This window comes from Pelodiscus sinensis, chromosome 1 (genome assembly GCF_049634645.1).
Source record: "Pelodiscus sinensis isolate JC-2024 chromosome 1, ASM4963464v1, whole genome shotgun sequence".
In the NCBI taxonomy this organism is placed as follows: Eukaryota; Metazoa; Chordata; order Testudines; family Trionychidae; genus Pelodiscus; species Pelodiscus sinensis.
The window spans coordinates 195543480-195559848 of NC_134711.1; the positions used below are offsets into that span (position 1 = coordinate 195543480).

The 16369-nt window shown below is 46.9% G+C and overlaps 1 protein-coding gene and 1 long non-coding RNA gene across 15 annotated transcripts in view; one reads left to right on the top strand and one right to left on the bottom strand.

Moving 5' to 3' along the window:
- Nucleotides 1–16369, top strand: part of BCOR (BCL6 corepressor) — a 107091-nt gene that overhangs the window by 33791 nt on the left and 56931 nt on the right. Inside the window, exon 1 of one of the 12 annotated variants that reach the window (XM_006133945.4) lies at nucleotides 12862–12998. The exons of 9 other annotated variants lie outside the window; for them this stretch is intronic. The gene's annotated coding sequence lies outside the window, so the exon portion shown is untranslated. Of the gene's footprint in view, nucleotides 1–12861; nucleotides 12999–13022; nucleotides 14478–15463; nucleotides 15783–16369 lie in introns of those variants that run through there. 2 more of the 12 variants (XM_006133943.4, XM_075913216.1) reach the window with 2 other exon arrangements.
- LOC102457994 (uncharacterized) lies at nucleotides 4499–12462 on the bottom strand. 3 transcript variants are annotated; one of them, XR_332770.4, is made up of 4 exons: nucleotides 11956–12462; nucleotides 11141–11282; nucleotides 9859–10449; nucleotides 4499–4675 (listed from the first exon to the last, which is right to left on the bottom strand). It is a non-coding gene; the product is annotated as an uncharacterized LOC102457994 (long non-coding RNA). The 3 variants fall into 3 exon arrangements; XR_001369001.3 differs by lacking the exon at nucleotides 4499–4675 and having other exon boundaries at nucleotides 7210–10449; nucleotides 11942–12462; XR_012898367.1 differs by lacking the exon at nucleotides 4499–4675 and having other exon boundaries at nucleotides 7210–10449; nucleotides 11956–12457.

The window sequence follows — 16369 nt, forward strand, 5'->3', positions numbered from 1 at the left end:
TTCCCACAACAGGAAAAGAGTTTGAGAAGACTGCCAGATTATTTCGTTCCCAGAAGTTTCCTCTGTTTAGAAACTCCGAGGGGCGCGTTAACCCCGTGTCAGATTGTGTGTGTGTGTGTCTGGCCCCGCACCAAAGGCGCACAGCCTGAGTCTGGCGTGGAAGGGGCCCCGCGAGAGAGAGAGAGAGAGAGAGAGCGAGCAGGCGAGCGAAGCACGCAGTTAGCGTTTCCCCATCTCTTCTCTCCGCCCCCTCCCCCGGGTCACGCTGGAAAACCCACAGCGGAGAGTCACAGCCTCTCCGGCCGAATACCGAAAGGAAAGCGAGTTTCCGCGAGAGCTTTTCAGATCAGATCAACTTCTCCCCTCCCGGCCCGAGGCCCTAACGACCTGAAGGTGGGGGCTGGAAAGAGGGGAGGGGGGAGAGGGAGGCGACTTTGTTTTATAGCTCCGGGCTGCCCTCGGTTTGTTTAATGTGTACACAGAAAGGCACGCAAACCTACCTTAGCTTGTTTTGAAGCACAGCGGACTTCACAGGGCGGGTCATACCTCGTGGCCCGAAAAGGCAAACAGGGAATAAGGCTTCCGTTCCTGTTTGGGTTCCTTTGAGTGGCGTCTGGGTTTCCCTTTTGTAATAAGGCATTGTCAGAGGAATACAGGCGATCGTGCCGCGCAAGTCTATGCGGTGCAGATTAAAAGGAGTTAAGGCTCCAGAGCCGTAGATAAAAGCTGGTTTGTGTTGGATTTGCCTGCAGCGCAGACCATCCTCATTCCTCTTTGTCTGAGCCCTGGCTCCGGGCGCTCCAGCCTTATTGGAAATATTCCCGAGGAGTCAGGGCAGCAGGCAGCTTCGCGTTTATTTACACTTCACATCTAAATACATCTCTAATTAGATAGAAGCAACACCGGAAATGGTAGATTGGTTGCATATCTAATAGAGACGAGTACCAGTAGACCCTGCTCAATTTCCCTACCATGAAAACCAAGCCAAGAACCTGGAGACGTAACTGAAATAACCTCCTCCATTTAAGTCTATAATAAACCCCACAGACGATTTTTGAGGTTATTCTAATGCTAAAGGGATACTTAAAATGTGTGAGAGGAGGGCCCAAATTCGAGTGTCTTGAATGATTATTAAAATACTTCTCCTATCTGGAGTGTATACTTCACTGGTGAGCACAGGCCATGTGCATTGAGTCCTTACCCTTCTCTACCAGGATGGCCCCTACTCTACAGCCGCCTTGCGATTTGGCTAATTCCTAACAAACATGTCCCCAAAAGTCCACTTTCTTCATAAACAGGAGCTTTAAAAATTGGGAAGGCCCATAGGCCATTCTAAGCTAATATTTTGAGCATTCAGTAGAATCACTGGTTAGTCCTGGGGTTACAAAACCCACACACAAGCTTTAAAATCCCAGTGGTCCACAACTTGTGGGCATAACAAAGGTAAGGTCGCCATTTAAAAAAATTAAACAATATTCACATGAAAATCTGTAATTTAGACTTTATTTCCTATTATTTTTTTCCGCAAAGACCTTTTACAATTTCAAAAATTGAGTGATTAAAGAACTAATTTAGTCTAAAGGCTGGGATAGTTAGTAGGGGGTGTAAATGCTGTAATTTCTTCGACAAGGAAGCTAATTCCTATTTTACTCAGGCCCTTTAATTTCAGTTGATGTTCACAAAAAGCCACTCAACTATTTGTTTATAAGACTTGGAAAGCTCCATACACTTCATTACATGAATGGCGTATGATACTGTCTCTTCCGTCTACTTCTGTAGTACGTTTCAGTGTGGGCACATTTTCTCAAACTGACCGTGATTAAAAAAAGTAGTAGCTAGGATGAATGTTATGCTGCTTGCTTTTTGCAGTAATCTAATCACTCAGAGATCAAGTAGATTCTTTCTAGCGAGCCAGACTATATCGGAAAGCTCTCGCTGTGTGTGTATGTGTAATGAGGAAGAGGAGGCCTCATCTGCAGATAGGGGGAGTTCCCTTGTCCGTGAGCAGCGCTAGCTACATTTAATCCTTGTGTCCTTTCACCGAAGAGGCTTATCGGGAGTGTTACTCTGAATCAACCTTTCTATCAGACCTCTTCAGTTGCCAGGACTTGAACCTTTAGCCAGAAGCTAGAACAATCTTTCAAGCAAAAGTTAATTAATGTTTCACAAAGATTTTTCTGTCGTGTGTAGCACCTTTTAATGTGAATAGTTAGGGAGTGAGAACAAGAAGGCCACCAGCTCACAGAAAATATTTCCTTTAGAAAAGTTTATTGAATTTGCAGAAGGCTCTTCTATTTTTTTTTTCTGGACAACAAAACAGTCTTCAGCTAATATTAAGATTTTCCTGTACTCTATCTCTTTCACGCTGGTGGGACAACTTAAGATTCTTGCAGTGCTATGTGCCTCTACATATATTTAGAAATAGCAAATGTATACTACGATGTTGGGATTATGGTGATGCTGTTTTTCAGTGTGAAATTTACCTTCTGTATTAATAGATTTGGTGCCCTGTGATTAGGCATGCAAGGAAGTCTGCTTGGAGAAGACCCTGACAGCATAAAATATAATTTGTGATCTGAAAGACAGTTTCCAGTATAATCTCATTATGCACCACAGACTCCCGGTGTTATTTTGTAGAAGGCGGACAATGATCAATTTACATTGACCCGGGGCTGGGCGAGCTTTTAGATGGTAATTGCCATATTGATTTGCATGCAGAGAAGAGACCTGCTAAAATTAAAGACCGGAAGCTAAATTAAACTAAATTTATTGTCTAGGTGCAAACTAAAAGACCTGTTAAAGTGTAGGGCAGAGTTTAAAGAATTGTGAAACTTGGAGAGGAAAGATGTTTACATTGCTAGTCACTTAAAAAAATTACATATTCTTAGAAAGTGGAATGTAAATACCTTAAACAGTGATCATTTTTTAAAAATGTATATTATTTTTACCTTCCACTTCTCCACACTAATGAAACCCAACAAAGGGTTTACAAGTTAAACCTCTTTAAATTTGGATAGGACAATTAAAGTAAATAGTACAGAATCCATCAAATACACTGGAAATTCTTCGTATAGTTGAGTATGACCCTTAGGAAAGAGAGTGGACTAGGAGTTCTGCTCTGTACCAGCACTCGCTGCAGTAAATAGTTCATGCATGATTTATCACCTTGATTTAGTATTAGCAAGATCATTTTTAATAATACCTAGTTCTTGTTTAGCATTTGGATAAGTAGAGCTCAAAGTGCTTTACAAAAAGGTCAATATCCTTATCCCCATTTTACAGTTGGGGAAACTCTGGCAAGAGCGTTCAAGTGGCTTGCCCAAGGTCACTCAGTGGAAGACAGAGAATTAGAGGCTACGTCTACTGGGTCCCAGTCCAATGCTCTATCAAGTAGGCCACAAATTCAACTTTCCCCTTAAAATATGCCTGGTGAACATGTAGAATGATCTTGTTACTGAAAACAGCAATAACATCAAAGCCATTTGCTGTCATTCCTTTTGGAGATGTCTCAATGTGTTTTAGTGGATACATGTGTCAATACTGCTACTTGTAAGTTACTTGTAAGTTTTGTTACAACTTTTTAAATAGATTAACTTTAAAAATAGATTAATCTCTTATTCTAAGTGTTCATTTAAAATACTTTGGAACGTAATCACTCATTGACACTAGCCTTTAAATAGTTTTACACTCCAAAATGCTTGGGTTTGTGTTAGCTTTAAAAATCTGGACAATTGAGGAAATCAGTTCTCTGAAATAATTAGGAATGTTTTCATTTTGTGTGTGTGTGTGTGTGTGTGTGTGTGTGTGTGTGTGTGTGTGTGCAAGTGCAAGGCCAACCACTGAGTAATTCTACAGTACAGGTACTACAGGCAGTCCCCGAGTTATGTACAAGATAGGGACTGTAGGTTTGTTCTTAAGTTGAATTTGTATGTAAGTCGGAACTGGTACATATTGTAGGGGAAACTCTAGCCAAACATTTCTCCAGAGCTCAGTTTTATTCTCCCACACCTCACTTCCCTCAGTCCTTTATTCTCAAGCTGCGGTGTCTGCTGAGAAAAGCCGCTCCACGTCTCCCTGGTCTGCTGGGGTGGGGGGGCGCTAGCTTCGCATCTCCCTGGTCTGCTGGGGGGAAGCAGCTAGTGCGGGGTTGCCTCACCCTGTTTGTAAGTAGGGATCCGATGTAAGTCGGATCCATGTAACCCAAGGACTGCCTGTAATCCTTATAGATATTTTGCCTATATAGTTATGAGAAAATATTAAAATTACAGCTAGGTTCATGCCTTGTGTTAAAACTAATATCCAAACAAAACCATTACTTATGTGGAGTTTCTTTTGTGAACGCAAAAGGAAGGAGGGAAGAATTAAATTCATCCAGTTTCATTTGTTTAGTTGAACCTCAACTGTGTGTGTGTGTGTGTGTGTGTGTGTGTGTGTGTGTGTGTGTTAAATACTGTAGCATATAGGCACAGGGACATGCATTATAGACTGACAGGTAGACTCTCAGTATTGCTTTTAATTCATAATTTTTTTTCTAATGGCATTATAAGACAGCAACAAACCCATTTTCACTAGAAGATCTGCTGCTGCTGTGGCACAAACATCTTCCATATGATAGCTTATAATTCTGGATAGGTACCACCAGGGATCTTCAATCCACCCACGATTGCTGTAGAGTCTGAATCCATAGAAATAGGGATCTTTTAATGCACATTTTATTACTAAGACACTGTAACATGCTTTTAGTCATGTTATTGAAATTTAGGTGGGTATGTAAAATCACTTATAATCCGGGTATCAGTGTGCCTATGAAAATGTTCTGAACAGAAGTATGTGCTTGTATACAAACTGCATTCTGAATCTCTGCACCTCACTCATCTCTATATCCAAATGTATTAGTCCTCATTGTGGAACTATTTGTAACATGTCACTCCCTGCCATTATAAATTGTTAGGGCCAAATTTAATTGGCCCCTCAGGAAGCAGTATATTTTAAATACATCTCCAAATATGTCAATCAGAACACTTTACATATTCATATAGGGGCTTCATTAGCACAACTAACCATAGAAATATTAATTTAGTACTCCAAAAGAGCCCCATATAGTTTTTGCTTTCCAAAGTCTGCCTGGCTGTAAAATCAGAGGACATAACATTTCCCAGTTCCAAGCACAGTATTGGGTAGATCAAACCATATTATGCAGCAAGAACTGGTCTTCCCCTTACGTTCTTAATTTCTCCTGGTCCAGACAATGATCTAATGTATATGTGGCCAACATTTGCTTCATCCATTTTAGCATAGGCAAGGCCTACATCTCTGTGGAACCCGGCAAGATCTGAGCTCCCACAGCCTGGCCCCAGAGCCTGAGTGGATGGCTAGCATAGGCATGGATGAAGCAGACTTCAGCTATACCCTTTTCTGTCATTAGTATGACCCAAAGTACACCTGCCTTTTAAACAAACAAACAAAAAAAGCAGCTGTATTGTGTTTAATGGTAAACATGTTAATGGCTGTGTGACTTGACATTCAAAGGATCCGTTAAAAAGTAGCAGTTGCTAAAGTATCTGTTGTTAGCTGAAGTCAGAAAAGTAGATGTAGTCGGGAAAGAAAATATCTGAGATGTGAGTTTTAAACTATCACTTTTAGTGAGGTGTGGAGAAAAGGAGAGTGCTCTCCTGAGCAGACATTTCAAGGTTGTCTTATTTTAGCTACAGAAAGAACTGTAGACCCACTACTATGAGATCGCATTTTCAATAAACTGTATTGGCTCTCTCTATACAAATTGCTGGTAGGAAAGAAAAGCAAGCCTATATGCATGGAGGCAGGCATAAGCTAGTGAGATCAGGTTTCCTACTGAGCTCCCGGAGGAGAAGTGAGCATTTGATTGAAGCTACACTTGGTTCTTGGTTCCCAGGGGACAGCAGCCCTGAAACACGAGAGCTCTCTCTCCCCTCCCTCGCTCTCTCTCTCTCTTCTTCCTCTAAAAGCCTTTGTGCTAAAAGAGCTTCAGTAGGCACGAATCGCTGGTCTCTCACAAGAATGTATTGCAGCCTTTGCTGACATTGTTTTGTTAGCAATGGGTTTTACCAAGCAAGCAGATTTTTAGATCCGAACAGGCAATGAATAGTCGACGCCACCAACCTGCAAATACCTAGGGCAAGCTGGGAAGTTCAGTGCAAACCGATCACGTCAGTAGTACCTCTACTTACCTGCCTTGAGAAACGATAATCTTAAGCAATAATAGGGGCAAAATGAAAATGCTCTTTAAAACAAAGCAGAAAAATCGTATCTCTTCTTGCAGCAGGTCACAAAGCTATACATTGTTCATCCGGGAGGTATATATTGTGCATCTGGGTACCGGTTCTCATGACCTCTCTCAAATATAATTATTTTTTAAACTCTTGGATAAATACACGTTTCTGTAAAGATCTGCACTCCAGTTAATCGTATTTAATGTTGCTAAAAATAAACTGAAGGGAGGAAATATACTTTGTCAGTTCTAGCGAAATCTCCACTTTTAGAACACAAGAACGGCAATACTGGGTCAAACCAAAGATTCCTTCTAACCCAGAATGCTGTCTTCCTTTCCCTTAGCATTAGAGAATTGACACAGAATAGGAGAGATACTAGCATAAGTGTAATCTCTGAGAGCAGGCAGTTTATAGCTAATGTGTTGTGAAATACTCTGTACAACAATTAAACAAGTAAAATCTGATTTGCATCAGGATAATAGATTTTAAAGTAGGAAAAGAGAAACCGCCCGTGCATGATTTAAGATTTAGTTTAGAAACATTCTTAAGACTTGAGTGGGTTCAGTGGAGGTGTCAGTTTATTTTAACGGGATATATTGAGATAGAAAGTAAACTAATTTTCCCGTTCAAGTGTTTGGGACAATAAGGGATGTCCATCGTGGGATAATCAATGTATGTGTGGAGGTCAAAGGAGTAGGGAGGTGGAGGGATGCAAGAAACCTAAGAATCTCGTGTAAATATGAGATAGCGGCCGTTTCATTTTCTACTTTAAACTAAAAGCAAACAGATTAGATTTTAAGTTGAGTCAAATCTGAGTTGCTTTACTGCTGAAGCCACTTCGGATACCAACCTGAGCAAAGCCATCTGGAATGGTCCATTATGTAGATTCGGTAATATAATGCAGAGAAAGAGGGTTATTTGCTATAGGCCTTCATGATACGGAAACTTTAACCAAACTATCTCGAGTCACAAAGCGAGATTTACACTTTAATTAAAGGCGAGTTCGGATACCGACGATTATGGAATGTCAGTTTAATAGAAAATACAGGAAACTTGTCGTCACCTCCCACCCCCATGGGGGCAGTTAGCAGTATCCATTCAGTCAAGAAACTTCTGCAAGAGAAGAGGGGGACTTAAGCTTTCAAACGCTACAATGACCGAGACGTAGCGAGTGGCACGGCGTACTTAACACGAGAAAGTCAAAGCTGCAGCTGTACTTCAGGGGCTTCTTTTAACCGGAAATAAGAAACAATTGAAGTTGTGACCAAACGTGATTGTCGAGAAGACGTGTGTGTGCTCGGTCTGTCTCTTGGAGTGGAGAAAAACCGAAATGTCGTCTGGTGGGGAAAATTTAATAAAAGGAGCCCCACTGTATCGGACAGCCGCAAGATGTTTGAAAAATCGGCTGCCAACAAGCACGGTTCTCTCCACCGTAGGAGTAGGGTAGAGGGGGTACCTTGTTTGGACTGAACCAGCTGCAGTAGTTGCTGGTACGGCACTGAAGGCAGACACAATGCTGCTGTTGTTGGTTTGATCTCGAACTGTGGATTGTTAGTCTGGATTTAACTATGCGGGGGGGGGGGGGGGGGAGCGCTGGGGGAGAATGTGAAGGCTGTTTACAGCTAGTGCAAATAATGTGACAGCTGTTGCGGAGCGCGAGTAGCCCGCGCCTCTTCGGCACCTACAACAAAGCTCTCACTATGCAGGCAGCAGTAGCACTTCAGAGCGCTCGCACAGACAGCGGCCGCGCGGATTAAGAACTAATGAGCGTGGGGTTTTGTGTTGCTTTTTAATGTAATAATTCGCGAGAGTTGTGATTTCCCCCCCCTCCCCTCAACATAACTTGTGTGCACATCCTTGGGCTAAATTTCAGATAGACGCCTTGATCTCGCAGTTGAATAATACACCTGTAAGAGAAAAGCTTTTCCTGGAGTAGAGGGTCTCGCTAAAACAAGACTATACAGATATTTCCCTTTTCTAAAGCTTGAGAGAGAGTCTAGAGGTCAAATTCTGTCCTGACAGTCAGCAAAGGTAGATGCACCGCCAACAACCTAAACCAGCTCCATGTTTTTGTTTTTGCGGGAAGGAGTGTTTGCGACTAAGCAGTGCTCCCTTTCCTGGAAGTAGGAGGGTGTTGAAATCTACATAAACAGGGCCAGATCGTATTGAAGGCAATAGCAAAGCTTCTCTTGATTTCTGTAAAAAGAAAAGCAGGCCCTATGTGCAAGGGATTGTACATGCGGGGTGATGACCTGAATTTCCCTAAGACTCAAATGATAATGTGAGATGACTGCAACTTGGGCAACATTTTTCAAAACAATATGGTAAATGGAATTGTTTTCAATGCAGGTACTGCTGTAAAACAAAGTTGTTATCCTGACATCAGTTGTAGGCATTCTATGAACTGTGTTTTGTCAGGAATCTCTCCCTGTGCTAACGTTAGACTCTGGTGGGCCAAAAACAGCCCCAGAAGGTTGTATCTCTTAAAACAGGGATGTTTTAAACTTCAATAGAGAATCGCTACCCGATTCTATCTGTTCTTAAGGTTTCCTTATGTGTCCAAGCCCAGCACGTGGTTTCATGAGTCTCTCAAAGGTCAGAGGGAATTTTTTGTATGATTAAGAACTGTAGGATCTAGCCTATATTTTCAAATTAGATAGTTTTAACTGCAACAGAATTAGGTTTTACACACGAACTAAGCTATAACTCTGTTCCCAATTTGCCTCGAACTCTTCAGGAAGATTTAATTTCACATAGCGGATATAACTTGTTTCAGGGTCGCTGCCTTTGTCTCTTAATTCTCTCTGCCTCCCCCTCCCCCCCATATACTTTTGGGTGTGTATGAATAATGTGCTGTTGATGGTGGAAGTCACCAATAGTAATTCAATAATCGTAGCGTCAATGCTATCAATTAATCTCTTTATATGATGCATGGTATGCCATTTCTGTAGTTGCTTGCGAAACTAGTTTCGCCTTGAAGCAAAGGCGGAAAGACAAACAAGTCTACGTCGCCAAAACACTGGCAACCTCTTCCAAATATTTTTAAAGTCACGGAGCAGTATTTTCAGGATTATGCTGCTGCCTCTGTGGAGGGACTGTCAATGGCTTTAAAAAAAGCTAATGCAAATTGGAGAAAAATAATTTTCTTTCAGAGATATGCAATGTATTAGTCACTTGTTATCGTGCTTAGAGGCAGACCTCATTTGCGCGTCTGCCAACTCGCTCACATCTGCTCAGAGCTGTTCAGGGCATTTTAACCTTGGCGGTGTAGTGTCGTAGTCCCACGGATCAAGAGCGAGTAATTAAAGCTCTAAGCAGCAGCAAAAATTCATAGCCGCCCATCTGCATGGCAGTTGCTTCAGAGCTTTGTTTCGGTGCTGAGCTCTAAGATGAAAATGCATAGATTGTAATGGTCCTTAGTGTTTCCCTGTGAGATCGCTGGCTGACAGTCTTCCTACAACAGTGGTGTACGAACCCAGGGGAACATCGCAAACTTTGTAGAGAAAGCTTGACTTCGCTTTTACAGTAACTTTCGGATTCACGTAAGAAACGTACGTGTCTGCTGTTCGAACAAGAGACGTAAAATCAGACGACTGATATTTGCACATACCTGCAAGCTGTACGATAACTGTCTTTAAACTTCCCGGTGAAGATGATGTGAGGTTTGGGACCAGTGGTTTATATGGATGTGAGAGTGGCTCCTTGTTTATAACTGTTTTCGAAAATGTTCAGTGCTTTTCAGAAGTAGTCGAAAGTATTTTCCATGCGGGGGAAAAATTAGCATTGTAAACAGTATATACATTTTGAGGCGCGTACGTATTTGCTAACCATACGCCGACTGGTTTGTTTATACCCCGCTCTAACTTCCCAAGCGCGTTTCCTAAACTGATCGCTGAATATAACTGTATATTTGTGCCTACGACAGTGCAGCTGAGCCCCTCCCCCGCAGCCCCCACCTTGTTGCATAGACAGAGTCCTGGGGGAGCAGAAGGATCTCAGGCTAGTTAAGCTAGATAAAACGTTAGACAGAGGACCAAGTTTAATATCTCGCTGTCGGCGCGCCAGCCATTTGCTGTATAATGAGGAGCTGCTTTACTCTCCGGAGAGAATCGCCTTCAAACTGCCTCCTCTCCGTGATGGGTTGTGTCTGTCGGGGGGGAGGGGGCTGCTCCTAATCAATCAGCCTCTCAAAGCTGTTGCTCTGTAAATGAGGGAACCACAGGCACTGTCAGCCACAATTATGCAAAATCAACTCGTCCGTGATCAATATCTGCTAACGTCCCCTGTGGATACGGGGGGGGGGGGGGGAAGAAGAGAAGCCGGAGCTTCTCCCACAGTACTGTACAGCGTGAGCCGGTGACGGCGCGAGAAAGCAATGTGGACCGGGGCGACCAGAAGAAACCAAGGGCGTATGCCCCATTAATCATTCTAACGGGGGGTGCTGTGGAGGGAAGGGGGAGGCGAAGGGGCCCGGAACGGTGGTATTTATAGCCCGATAATGCTGCGGAAATGAGTGCACCATTTCGCTCGGTTCTCACAGAAATAAGGCGGATTTATCTATTCGGGGGGAGGGAAGAGGGGAGTATTTTCCAACCTGAAGTTTCCTGTCGGCAAAATAAGTGAGGAAGGGTGGGATGGAAAATGCTTTTGAAAAGGGAGCTAAGATATGCACAGCGAGCCTCGCTAAAGCCAGACGTGTGTGGAAGGAAAGGTGGCTAAAAGGTGCCTTTTGTTTCTTAAAAGCAATAGCCATACTAAATCAACCCAATGTGGAGAGCTCTGAGCAGGACTCTGAAGGGTTAATGAGGGGTGTGTGTGTGGGGGGGGGGCGGCCCTGCGCGCTCTCTTCTCCCCGAGACTCCGCTGGGTGGATGCAATGTTCGCTTAATTACCTGAAATGCACATTTCTGCCAGGCCGGCTGTATCTATCACTTCTCCTCCTCCTGCGCAGCTCAGGCTAGGCTGCTGCTTGTTGTCTCTGGCAGCTGCAGCGGAAACCCTCGCTCCTGTGTCTCTCTAAAATGGCGCGGACGACTAGGAAGTGAGAGATGCAGAAAAGGGGGTCGGTGACAAGAGAGCCTAAACTATCGCTTGGGGGGAAGGGAGGGGGGAGCAAGAAGGTGGCGAAGAGCTGTCGATAAAAAGCGTTTAGATCTAGTGCCTCTGTGCTGTGTGGTGCGGAAACTACCGTCTCTGCAAGCATATCCGCCTAGCAGCTTCTCTCCCCAGTCATCTCCTGCCCGGGGGAGTGGTGGGGGCGTTATTAATGTCGCTGCTGGAGAAGCGGCAGGATGAAATGCGAAGCTGCCCTTCGCGATTTATACTGTAGAACCCCCTCCCCCGCGTGGAGCCGAAGCCTTTTCCGCTTCAGCTCCGCCATTCACACAAGGGAAATGGTGTGGCGGGGGCGAGCCGCAGAAGCGCAATGGAACTGGTGTCGCCACTTATCGCTTGCCAAGTACACGTTTCAGCGGTGACCCTTCTAGCACTCTCACAAGGTGGCCGCGGGGTGTGTGTGTGGGGGGGTGGCGGCGGCCAGTTCTCGTCTCAACCCAAGCTTAGGTGCCAGCCGTGTTTCTGCTTCAGCCAAAAAACCACCCTCCTTTCTTCCCAGCTCCCTGCAGCATTTCGGGGGCTCCAGTATATGCCCCAGGCTCCAGCTCGCTGGCTAATAAAGCTGCAGACGTTCGTACCTCTGTCAACTCACCAGCGAGCCGGGCGCTTCTCTTCCCCTCCCCTTTTGCCGCGGAGTTTCCCCCTCGCATAAGTGCGGTAGGTCTCCAGCGGCTCAGCGCCAGCAAGCAAAAAGCTGGGACTCCGTCACGTACGTGGGCGAGACGGCCAGGGTTATTTGAAGGATCGCCAGCCATTTTAACTTTCCCTCGTTGGCCTCCGCCCCCCCCCCCCTTCCGCCGATCCCAGGTTTATCATTAATTTAAAACTTTTGTTTGCAAATGGCGGTGAGAGCGCGGCACGGCTTCGCCTGGCAGCGCAGAGGGTCGGGGGTGGGGTGGGACGAGCAGGCGCTGCGGCCGGAGTTACTTTCTGTGGCAGGCTCAGACGCGCGAGAGAGACCGAGCGCAGCAGACGCACGTGAACCGAGCGCAGCTGCTGCTCTTCTGCCGTCTCCCGGGCGTGTCTGGCGGGGAGAGTCCCCGGCGGTCACCCTACCCGCGCCCTCGTTACGCATAGACGTAGAGGAAGGGGTACGTGCTGGGAGGGCTCCCCCACTGGCCCCGGCAGAGGGGCAGTGTCTGGCGGTGAATGTGGAGGGACTCAAGTACTCAATGCCTGCCTCCCTCCTTTCCGCATGTTCCTCGCCCCCGGGAGCTCCTCATATCCTTCGCGCCAGTGGAAAACACCCTTCCCCCCTTCGTCTCTAATCCCTCTTGCTCCCCTCGATCCTCTGTGTCTGCCCCTAGGGTGGGGGCTTGCCCTTTGCTGCCCTCCCCCGCGAATCCAATCGCTGGTAGCGGGAGAGCCGCAGACAGAGCCCACAGTCATCTCTGCCTCCCCACTTCCCCCTCCCGCGGCTGCAGCGTCTGTCTGTCTGTCTGTGGGTGGAGTCCCTCTCGGCGCACCCCCGCCCTGTACTGTCATCAGTGTGGCTGATGGCGAGTAGCAGCTCTGGCTGCCCTCAGATGGCTCCGCCGCGTTTTGTTTACACGGTAGAAAATCCTGATAGCCTCGCTACACGTGACTGTGTGGGAGCTTCGGCAGGAAAGAGGAGTCAACACGCAGAGGAAAGAGGTTGTTTTAAAATCTTAAAATAGACACCGGCCCTCGTGTGTATGTGTTTCTTAAACCGAAATGCACTTGTGTTGCGCATGACTCAATATGTATTTTAAATCGGTTTAGAGACCTAGCTGGCACATTGTACTTAGCTTTATGGTTAAATGAAATGCCACACGTCCCGGGTAAAGGTCAAACTTCTTTTTCTAATCCGCAGATCCATGCGGCGGCTACTTAGCCTGCTGCTTCCTAACCTGGCTTGCCAAATGTGTGTCAAATCTGATGCTGTGTACATCTTGCAAAAAATACTGAGTATTGTTTTTACCCCCCCCCCCTTAATCGCCTGTCTAGTAGTGGACCTCTGTTGCCAAAGCTGTCGACTAGGTATCCTAAACCGTGTGTTATGTCGTCTTTGAAGTAATGTCTAAACCTGACTTCTGTGTAAATTGTACATATATTAGCCAAAAGTGTAAGAGAAACGAGGTAGCAAAACACGTTTATGAGCAGCTGTCTGTTTGTAGGAGTGCTGCTTTATAAATGAAAGTCCGGCTGAACAATTTTGGGGTCTAATCGAAGTCCATTGCTAGAGATCCCAAATTACTTTTCACTTCCCTCAGGGATTATCACAGATCTAGCAACGATCATTCCTATGGCCTGAAACCAAACTGGAGACTATCAGGACGGAGTTACTTATTGCACTGTTTTCATTTCCGAAGGCCAGATTGTTTGTTTAACTCTCTCTTATTCAGTCGGTGCCACTTGCTTACTACATGACTCGTAGACTTTAACCCGTGAAGCTTTCTGACCATCTGCAATCGCACTGACGGTGGGGCTGTGGCTTTTGCAGTGGAAACTGGCGAGCTGCCAGAAGGAGCTGGAGGTGGAAAGAGTAAAGGCGCCAAAAGGGAACTCATGCGCCGCTGCATTCTCTCCTCTTCCTGGCTCGCTGCAGCTGCCTGCCCCTCGCCGGGCTTCCTCTCCTTTCCTTATCCGGCTTTCACCTTTTCCACTTGTTCCTAATCAAGACGTCCTCACAATAGCGGCTCAGAGGAAGGCGGTGGGAGGGGCAAGGCACTACCACTTTGCGCTGGCTGCCCTGCGCCCCCCCCCCTCCTTCCCCAAGGAGGCGAGAATGAGCGGCATCTTCGCCTGGCCCCCGGCATCGGGTTTTGCTAGTTTCCAAGCCAGGAGCGTGTTAACAAAACTTTGCTGCTGCTGCTGGCGTCAATGGCTGCCAAAAGTCTGTTGACGTTGCGAGGGAGACCCGAACGTTTCCCTTTTTTAATCAAATGCCCAAACAGCGCTGTGTGTGTCTGTGCCTGTCTCTGCAGCGCGGAGCTCTGGCTGCGTGCGGAGAGCGCCGGGAACTGGCTGTTCCGGGCACCAGGGGCTGCCTCCTCGGGCTGCCCTGTAAGCCGAGCACGCCTGGGAGGGGGCGGGAGAGAGAGGGGGAGACAAGAGAGCAAAGGTTCAGCTCCGCGGCACACTTGGAGCCAGGTTAGTGGGTTTTAAAAGCGCTTTTTCGCGGCTGGTTTCACGTGCCGGCATTGCTCTGAAGCGGTGTGTCTCACGCTCTATATATAGCCCCAAAGGGCGCTCGCAGCCAGACACCCCCAGGAGGAAATTCCATGCCCGCTCCTCCTAGGCTGAGTTCTGCTGGGCACCCCGGCAGCGGCGAGTTTCCGAGGAGTTGGTGGAGCAGCGATCGGTAATTCCTGCCCCCGAGGGGGAACGGGCTTTCCAGTCTCTGCTGGTAGGGACACGAGAGCTGCACGCCAGCAGCCAGCAATTGCAGCGCTGACTCGCGTGCGGAGGCGGCGGGGTTTCGCACCGACTGACTCCGGACAGAATCAACCAGCTTGAAAATAGCCGGTCGCGGCGTGGATGTTTCGGGAAATGGGATCCGAGTTGGGCGGGGCAGGGTTTAAACGCGTCCTTTATTTCCCTTTTGATTCGAATCGCGGCCGCCAGCGCTTCAGGTTAGAGAGCGGGGCGATCCGCCGAGGAAAATACCAAAGGGGCCTCATTCATGCCTGCCCAGGGCGCGGGGAGGGTGGATCCGCTGTCAGCCGAGGGCAGGAGGTGTCCTTCCCACTTCGAATTAAGTACTTGGAGATTGGTGGAAGCGACGGAGGTTTTCAGAGGGATTTACCTGCTGCTAAGGGGGTTCTGTCTGGGATTTGTGTGGCTTTTTTTGACGCTGAAGGGAGCCACCCCGAAGGCGGTGGGGTCACCCGCCTACATCTTGCGACCTCTTGTCCGCCGAGGGAAAGGAGGCGGAAGAGTTAAAGTCTGTTGCTTGTTGCAATGAAATTATGGCTGGCAGTGGCGCCGCTGTTTGTTCAACAGACCTCCACTTTTAAACAGTTCACAAAAAGTTCATCGGGGCGGCGATTATAAATACACACGTAGGTATCCACCGCGCAGCGCGACCCCGAAAGCGATCGCAACGCCACCGCCTGCCCCCTCCGCTCCGAAAGGATAACTGGGATCAGTGTAGTTCTGTTAGAGGGCATTAATATTGCACGCCCTCTAGAAGCTGCTCAGCTGCACACGCGAAACGAGTGTGTGTGTGTGTGGGGCGCGGAGGGGCTAGCAGAGGGAGAGCAGACGTTTCTTCGCTCGCTCAGGGGATTGCAGTGCTGCTTCGGAGAGGGGATGGCAACATATTTCTTTGCAAGCGATCGGTAGCAGGTCTGTGCTGCTTTCCAGCCGCACGCAGCCTCCCGGCACAGACACCTCGGCCTGAGGCAATCTTCGTGCAGCTGGGAGGAGGAGAGATTCTTGGCTGGCAGGCGAAAAGTAGGGTGGTTTTTCTTCTCGGGCGTTGGCTGCCTTATTACTGGGCGCTTTGAGTTGGTTCTCTCGCATTGCCGGATCCGGCGAGTGAACCTTGAAGCCGAGAACATAATTTTTAGAATTTCATTATTTGCAAATGGCAGGGGATTGACAGGCTTTAATTCAGGCACCGCAGCTGATGTTAATGATACATTTCCAGCGAGGAAACGAGGAGCATTAGCAATCCGGCTAATGAGTAATATTAGTCTGCTTTTCATGCCCTGAGTTTATAAAAGGGAGAACAGTGGGCCCCCTTTACACACAGCCCCTATCTATTTGGACTTTGTGTCCATTCCTTACAGATGAGGCAGCGTACGGGGCGGCTACTAACCGTCTGTAAAACCCTAAATCACTCTCTCCGTGCTGCTGCTGCTTCTCTATTGAAAACATTACGAGCCGTGCATCTGGAAACCAGTAAATCTGTCCAGAAACCGTCTTTCCAGTGAAATAACTCCTATTGAATGATAGGGCGCTATCTCATCTCTTCGGTTTTTTGTGTCCTCACCACAGTTTTTGTGGACTTCATTATTGAAAGATCACTATTCTGGAGG